This window comes from Grammomys surdaster, unplaced genomic scaffold (genome assembly GCF_004785775.1).
Source record: "Grammomys surdaster isolate TR1022 unplaced genomic scaffold, NIH_TR_1.0 147, whole genome shotgun sequence".
In the NCBI taxonomy this organism is placed as follows: Eukaryota; Metazoa; Chordata; class Mammalia; order Rodentia; family Muridae; genus Grammomys; species Grammomys surdaster.
Genome location: NW_021604605.1, coordinates 1,717,379 through 1,723,880, shown reverse-complemented (window position 1 = coordinate 1,723,880; position 6,502 = coordinate 1,717,379).

Below are 6,502 nucleotides of genomic sequence, written 5' to 3'. Positions count from 1 at the left end.
TCTCTCTCTCTCTCTCTCTCTCTCTCTCTCTCTCTCTCTCTCTCTCTGTGTGTGTGTAAATAAAACACTTAATAGCAAAATAATAAAAAAATAATAAAATACTTAATAGCAAAAAATAAAATCTAAAATGGTGGTTGTTTTGAGATACCTTCTGTGTAGTCCTGGAAGGCTTAGAACTTGCTGGTCAGTAGACCAGACTGATCTTGAATGCACAGAAATCCTCCTGCTTCTGCCTGTTGAATGATGGAATTAAAGGCCTCAGTCCCTGCATCTAGCTCATAATGTTTTAAGCAAATTTATCATTCTTTTCTTGGACCACATTCATAGCTATTCTCAGCAGGCTGCCTGCAGACTGCAGGTTGGACACACAAGAGTGTTTCTTCCAGAGAAATATTGAGATGGGAGGCAAAGTGCAAAAGAGGAGGCTGAATCGTAAGGTCTTTGGCTTTTCATCTCCTTGGAAGAACTTTGGTTGCAGAAGGTCATATAAGCATGTAGGTTTCAGTACTTGGAAGATAAGGAGGACACTGCAGTCTGAGCAGAGCCTCTGGTTAATTCAAAAATGTGGTGAGGTTTTCAGTATTTTTCACAGAACTGTCCTTCAATGGTTTTCAACAAAAGGTTGATGATTCAGAGAGCACACAGGTCAGTCTGGCTTGTATAGTAAGTGGAGTGTGAGAAGCCCTGCATCTGGATGCTTGGAGACTGAGCGGACAACAGGCAGCTCCGGCAAGAATCTTTTGTTATAAGCATGAATCTGAATCCGGAGGGCACCCACTGAAATGGCCAGGTTCTTTTGTCACAGAACAAAGAAGTGAAATAGGGGCGCGTGGACTGTGATAGAAATAGTTACAGTCCATTAAGAAAGACAATGGTGCTCTTGAGAATGAGAGTGGACTGGAGACTGGGTGAGCTCCCAGGCTCAAAAATCCCAAGTCTCCCCACAATGACCCTTTCTAGGTCACTGCTGCTTTCTCCCACACTTGCAGATTGCTTGCATTTCCCAGGGATGCTCTGCTTGGTTACAGACAACCCAGGTGGGGAGAGGTTAGGGTCCTTCAGCCACCTGACTTCTTTCATATGTTAATCTTGGTGCCTCTTTCTCTCTGCCCTACTTTCCAAGCACACCTTGACTAGGATGCTAAGAACACCTAGTAGGCCAGGGAAACCACTTCCTTGCTGGCTTCTTTGTCCCCTTTGTGTAAGACAGCAAGGTTAATGAGATTCAAAGAGAACTTTTTTGATCTGATAATGCCAAGACCAAGGTTACTTGTCTGCTTCAAGAGCCAAAATGCCACAGGCAGTGGGAGAAAGTTGGATTCCTGGTCCTCAAAATGAAATTCTATAGCATTCTGTGGTATTAGCAACACAGTATCTCAGCAGCTACATTTGCTGTGGGCCTATAATACACTAGCAGCAGCAGGGTCCCCTGTTCAAATTAGAATAGAAATAGTGGAAACAATATTAGAGAAAATGTGTCACATTTACTATAAAGCATAAAACAGTGTGCTTTCCCCTCATCCTGAGTATTCACTCCAACCCCGTTTTTCCAGCTGTCTATAATTTTTTGAAAATGCTCATATTCTCAATAATAGGCAATTTGTGTCACAAAGATTGAAGGCATGCAAATGGTAGTGCCAATTCATTCTGTATTTATGTGTCTCTCCCAACTGAATGAACAGCAGTGCTTAATGAAATGGTATTGTGGAGCTCAAGTGTTAATATTATAAACAGGTTGGGTGTGTTGTACATATCCCTCTCCATAGTCCTGTTTTCCCTCACGAGACACAGAACTTTGATTTCTAGTCTGACAGAACCTGGGGTTCAAGAAATTAAAAAGGGAGGAAAATGCTGGGGCACCGTGCATACTAAAGGACTGTGTTTTGCAAAAGTAAAATAAGCACTGAATGGGGTTCAGAGTCACCTCATCTGTGTGAACATGCAGTCTCATGACTGCAGAAGGACTTCAGGAACAGGGCTGGTGTCTTTTATTGCTCCAACCAACCTGCAGCAACTGTGGCTTCAGCTCCTAGGAAATCAGCAAACTTCTCTGTATCCCAGTTTCTGCGAACAAAATCGCGAGCTGGTTTATGGGTACAATGAATCCAATCTCAAGTGAGCCTTCTTAAAGAGGATAGAGCCAAGCTCTGGAGAGTACAACGCTCTGGAGTTCAACTGGAGCTCTCTGAACACTCTTCTGAGCTTTGGTTTTCTCATCTGTAAAAATAAGGCCCACAGCTACCTCACTGCATTCCTCACATGAGATAACTAATCTACTGAGAATGGTTTGAGTTCCTGGAAAAACAGACCTTTCTCTACCAATTTTGACTCTGTCTTTGGTATCATCTCTTTGTTTTTCTAATACTAACATACTGATAACGGAGAGTTGTCGTGGCCCTAACTGGAGTCAAAGTGGCTTTGGCCTCACAGTGTTTATCTCTAGCATTGTCTTGCCTTCCCTCTGCACCTCTTTATCTATCTCTCTGTTCAATGTCCCTTGGTGGATCAGTCACTCATGTCAACTTCCAAAAGACATCAGCAAACCAGGAGGAAGGAAGAGTATGCTGCATAAACCTAATGACTGCTCCCTCTGGCAGGACACTATCAAAACCAGTATGGGAGAGACTTGTGGAGCTAGGACAGACAAGAGTTGTCTGTAAGTGAAGGGGAGTGCTGAGTGCTGATAAGGCCAGCCTCCTCTAAACACTTGGCACTAGTTTTCAGCTCTGCTCATTTCAGAAGGTAATAGCTGATTTAGCCAGAGGGATTTCAATTTAAGTAGCTGGTCAAACCACAGCAGTTACGATTGAAAAACAAAGTCAGTTTTCCATTCAGCCAGCATGAGCCAGAATTGAGCAAACCGACCCATCAGCTAATCCCTGGACTGGTTAGTTCACAGTGGCATGGTAGGTAGTACATGGTACAGGTTAAAACAATTGTATTAGCTCACTGCATGATCATGGGTGAGTCACTTGATATCTCTGGGATTCAGTTGTTCCCCTTGATAAAATAATAAGGTGGCACTAGACCCTAAATGTCTAGAGGAATTCTCTCTCTGTATGGCCTATGTGTACTTGTGTGTGTGGTGGGGGAGGTGAGTGTGTGTGTGTGTGTGTGTGTGTGTGTGTGTGTGTTCATGTGCACTCGATGTAATCTTTGCTAACTAATAAGAAGATCTGGGGAAGGACAAACTCTGTCTGTCTATACCTTTCTGAACACTACCAAAAATGAGCAACCCTCTAGCAAGAAACTGAGTCAAAAAAAAAAAAGTAGAATGAGGGGCCTGAGAGAGATAGCTTCATGTTTAAGAACATTTACTGCTCTTGCAGAGGATCTGGGTTCAGCTCTCAACACTCAACACTGCTGCTCACAACAGTCTGTAACTCTAGTTCCAGTGTTTCCAATGGCTTCTTCTAGCCTCTAAAGGTACTGCATACACAAGGTGTGCGGACACATATGCTACCAAAACATGTACAAAAAAAATCAAAATAAATCTTAGGATCTCTTTTTTTTTTTTTTCAAGCATAACACGGAGCTGGAGAGATGGCTCAGTGGTTAAAAGCAAATGCTCTTGCCGAGGAACCAGGTTCAACTCTCAGCAACATGGGACTCACTACTACCTATAACTCCAGTTCCAGGACATCTGGCACCCTTTTATGGCCTCTGTGGTCACTGTACACACATGGTTCACCGGCATGCAAGCAGGCCAAACGCTCATAAGATAATTAATAATAATAAATATTTTTAAAGCAGAGCAAAACTGTAAACAAGTAGTAAACTTCTTGGGATGCGCTGTGGTGACACAGGCCTTTAATCCAGCACTCAGGAAACAGAGGCAGGAAGATTTCTGATTTCAAGGCCAGCCTGGTCTACAGATTGAGCTCCAGAACAGCTAGGGCTACACGGAGAACTCTAGACAAAACTTTGTCAGGTCACATGAATAAAATAGAAACCTGAAAATAGACTTTTGGAGCTCTATCGACTGGCATGGTAAAATCAAACTTGAAAGACTGTGGGAAAGTAGTGTTGAGAACAGACCTCCAACTGACACAGAACAGATATGAAAAGCCACAGTGGCCTGGCCTGGCCCAGAGCCTCACATTCTAGAGTCTCAGCAAGACAGGAATTCGTTTGTTCTTCACCCATCACTGGCTGGTCACCACGAGAGGTCTTTTTTGGATAATAAAGTAAAAAGTTTAATAATATGAATGTATATATTAAGGTCATAATTAGAGCTATCGAGACTTACAGCAGGTTAAGGCACTTGCTGTCAAGCCTGACAACCTGAGTTTGAACTGCAGGACCCACACAGCGGAAGGAGAGAACTGACTCCTGCAAGTTGTCCCCAAATATCCTCATGTTCCCTTTAGCACACATATACTATTCCCCTCACAAGTAAATAAATGTAATTTTTTTTCAATGCTGTAATCAACCCATTGTTTTGTACTTTAAAAAATAAATAAAACTTCAAAATTATATCACAAGTAAAAATGGAGAACATAAAACTAAAGGCCCAAGTTACACACAAAAATAACAATCCTGTAACAGCTGAACGAGCTAGGGAGGGAATATTTTATAAGGATAAGATAGGAAAAAAAGAAAATTTGGAAACTATGCTTGTTACAGACTAAATGAAAATTAATTTTAACAAGATAAAGCTAGACCAGAGCCTTCTAAAGCCATGCACTGGATTTTATTGAAAAGCCTGGAAAGGGACTTACTCGTTTTATCCATATTTTCAAAATTCACATTTCACTAAATAGCATTAAATTGCAGAGAACTGGAACATTAGCGCAGTAGGGAGAAATGAGCTTAGTAAAAGACACTTTGAGATTCATCTTCTACATTGAAGAATATCGCATTAATGGCTATCATCTTATAGAAAATTCAGCTGAAGGAGAAGACGCTATCTAGACCTCCAATGAAGAGACAAAATATGTCTGAAAGGGCCCATGGAGGGATGAGAAATAAAGCCAGGTGTGGATAAGGGAAGAAATGGAAATGTAGACAAGGGTATTAGCCCCAATGATCTGCAGGGATCAGGGATAAGATGCCTTCATGATATCTCTTGCAGTTAAATACCAGAATGCTTAGCAAATGATGTCAGCTACTCCTGGAATAAATATCTCTTATGTATTAGACATAGCACTAAACACCGTACATGTACCTACACACATGTATCTCAGCATTCCTAGTGATCTAATGAGTTCATTTTATAATAAGGGCATTGGGTTTGCTGTTGTTGTTAGAGCCATCCAACTAGAACTAACTAGTTCTTGAATCCTGATCTCTGTAATTGCACAATCTGTAGTTACCCTTATGATCCCCACCCCAATCCAGGATGTCTGGGTATGAGATGGAGTCTATGAGATATGATTTTTCCAAATATAAAACCCAGAACCTTAGATAATCCACACCTTAGGAGGAAGACCTGCACAGACGGATCGGGGTGAGCACAGGCTTGCATTTGCAAGAAGATAATTTAAAGGTGATGGAGAAGAAAGTGCTAAGTACTCTTGTAAATCCCAGTCCAATGCTCTCTGCAGTGGACGCAGTAACCTAGCATTCTTGTTTAACATTATTATTAATCATTTTATTTGTTTACATTTCAAATGTTATCACCCTTTCCGGTTTCCCCTCCACGACCCCTCACCCTATCCCCTCCCCTTTGCCTCTAAGAGGGTACTCCTCCTCACCCCTCTAGTATCCCCATTCTCTGGGGGCATCAAGCCTCCACAGAGCCAAGTGTCTCCCCTCTCACTGACACCAGATGAGGCAGTCATCTGCTGCATATGTAGCAGGAGCCATGGACCATCCCATGTATACTCTTTGTTTAGTTTATCCAGCACTCTTTAGAGCCTGAATTTTCACAAGAAATAACAGAGATCAAGACACAGTTATGTGGAACAAGGTAATACATACACAGCCTTGGAACACTGTACAGATGATTAGACACTTATTCTGAGACGTGCCATAAGTAAACTAGGTAACTCAGTAATAACTTTCTGGATCTGTAGGACTTGATTTTTTTTTTGTTTTAAAAAATTCCTTGAAGTGTCTAATAACAATAATATTTGGACTAGAGTGTCACTGTTTACCAGATACTTTCAGAGATAATTACTGAACTTTTACAATCCTTCAAGGCTGTTCCTGTCCTTTTTACATAGATGAGGAAATTAGGTCTTTGAGGGCTGAAAGAATTTAGCCAGTGGCCATACCTTATATGGAAATACTAATAACTGCTTCTGTCCAACCACAGAGGTCAGTATCAGGCAGTGCTCTGGGAAGCTGAGAGAGAGAGAGAGAGAGAGAGAGAGAGAGAGAGAGAGAGAGAGAGAGAGAGAGAGAGAGAGAGAGAGAGAGAGAGAGAGAGAGAGAGAGAGGTTTCCCTTTGTGTAGTCTCATACTGGGCACCCAAATATCTCAACAGACAGGAGACATTCTCAGAGAATTTACTATCAATGAGAGAAAACAAAAGCTAGCAGGGAAGAGTGGCAAACTC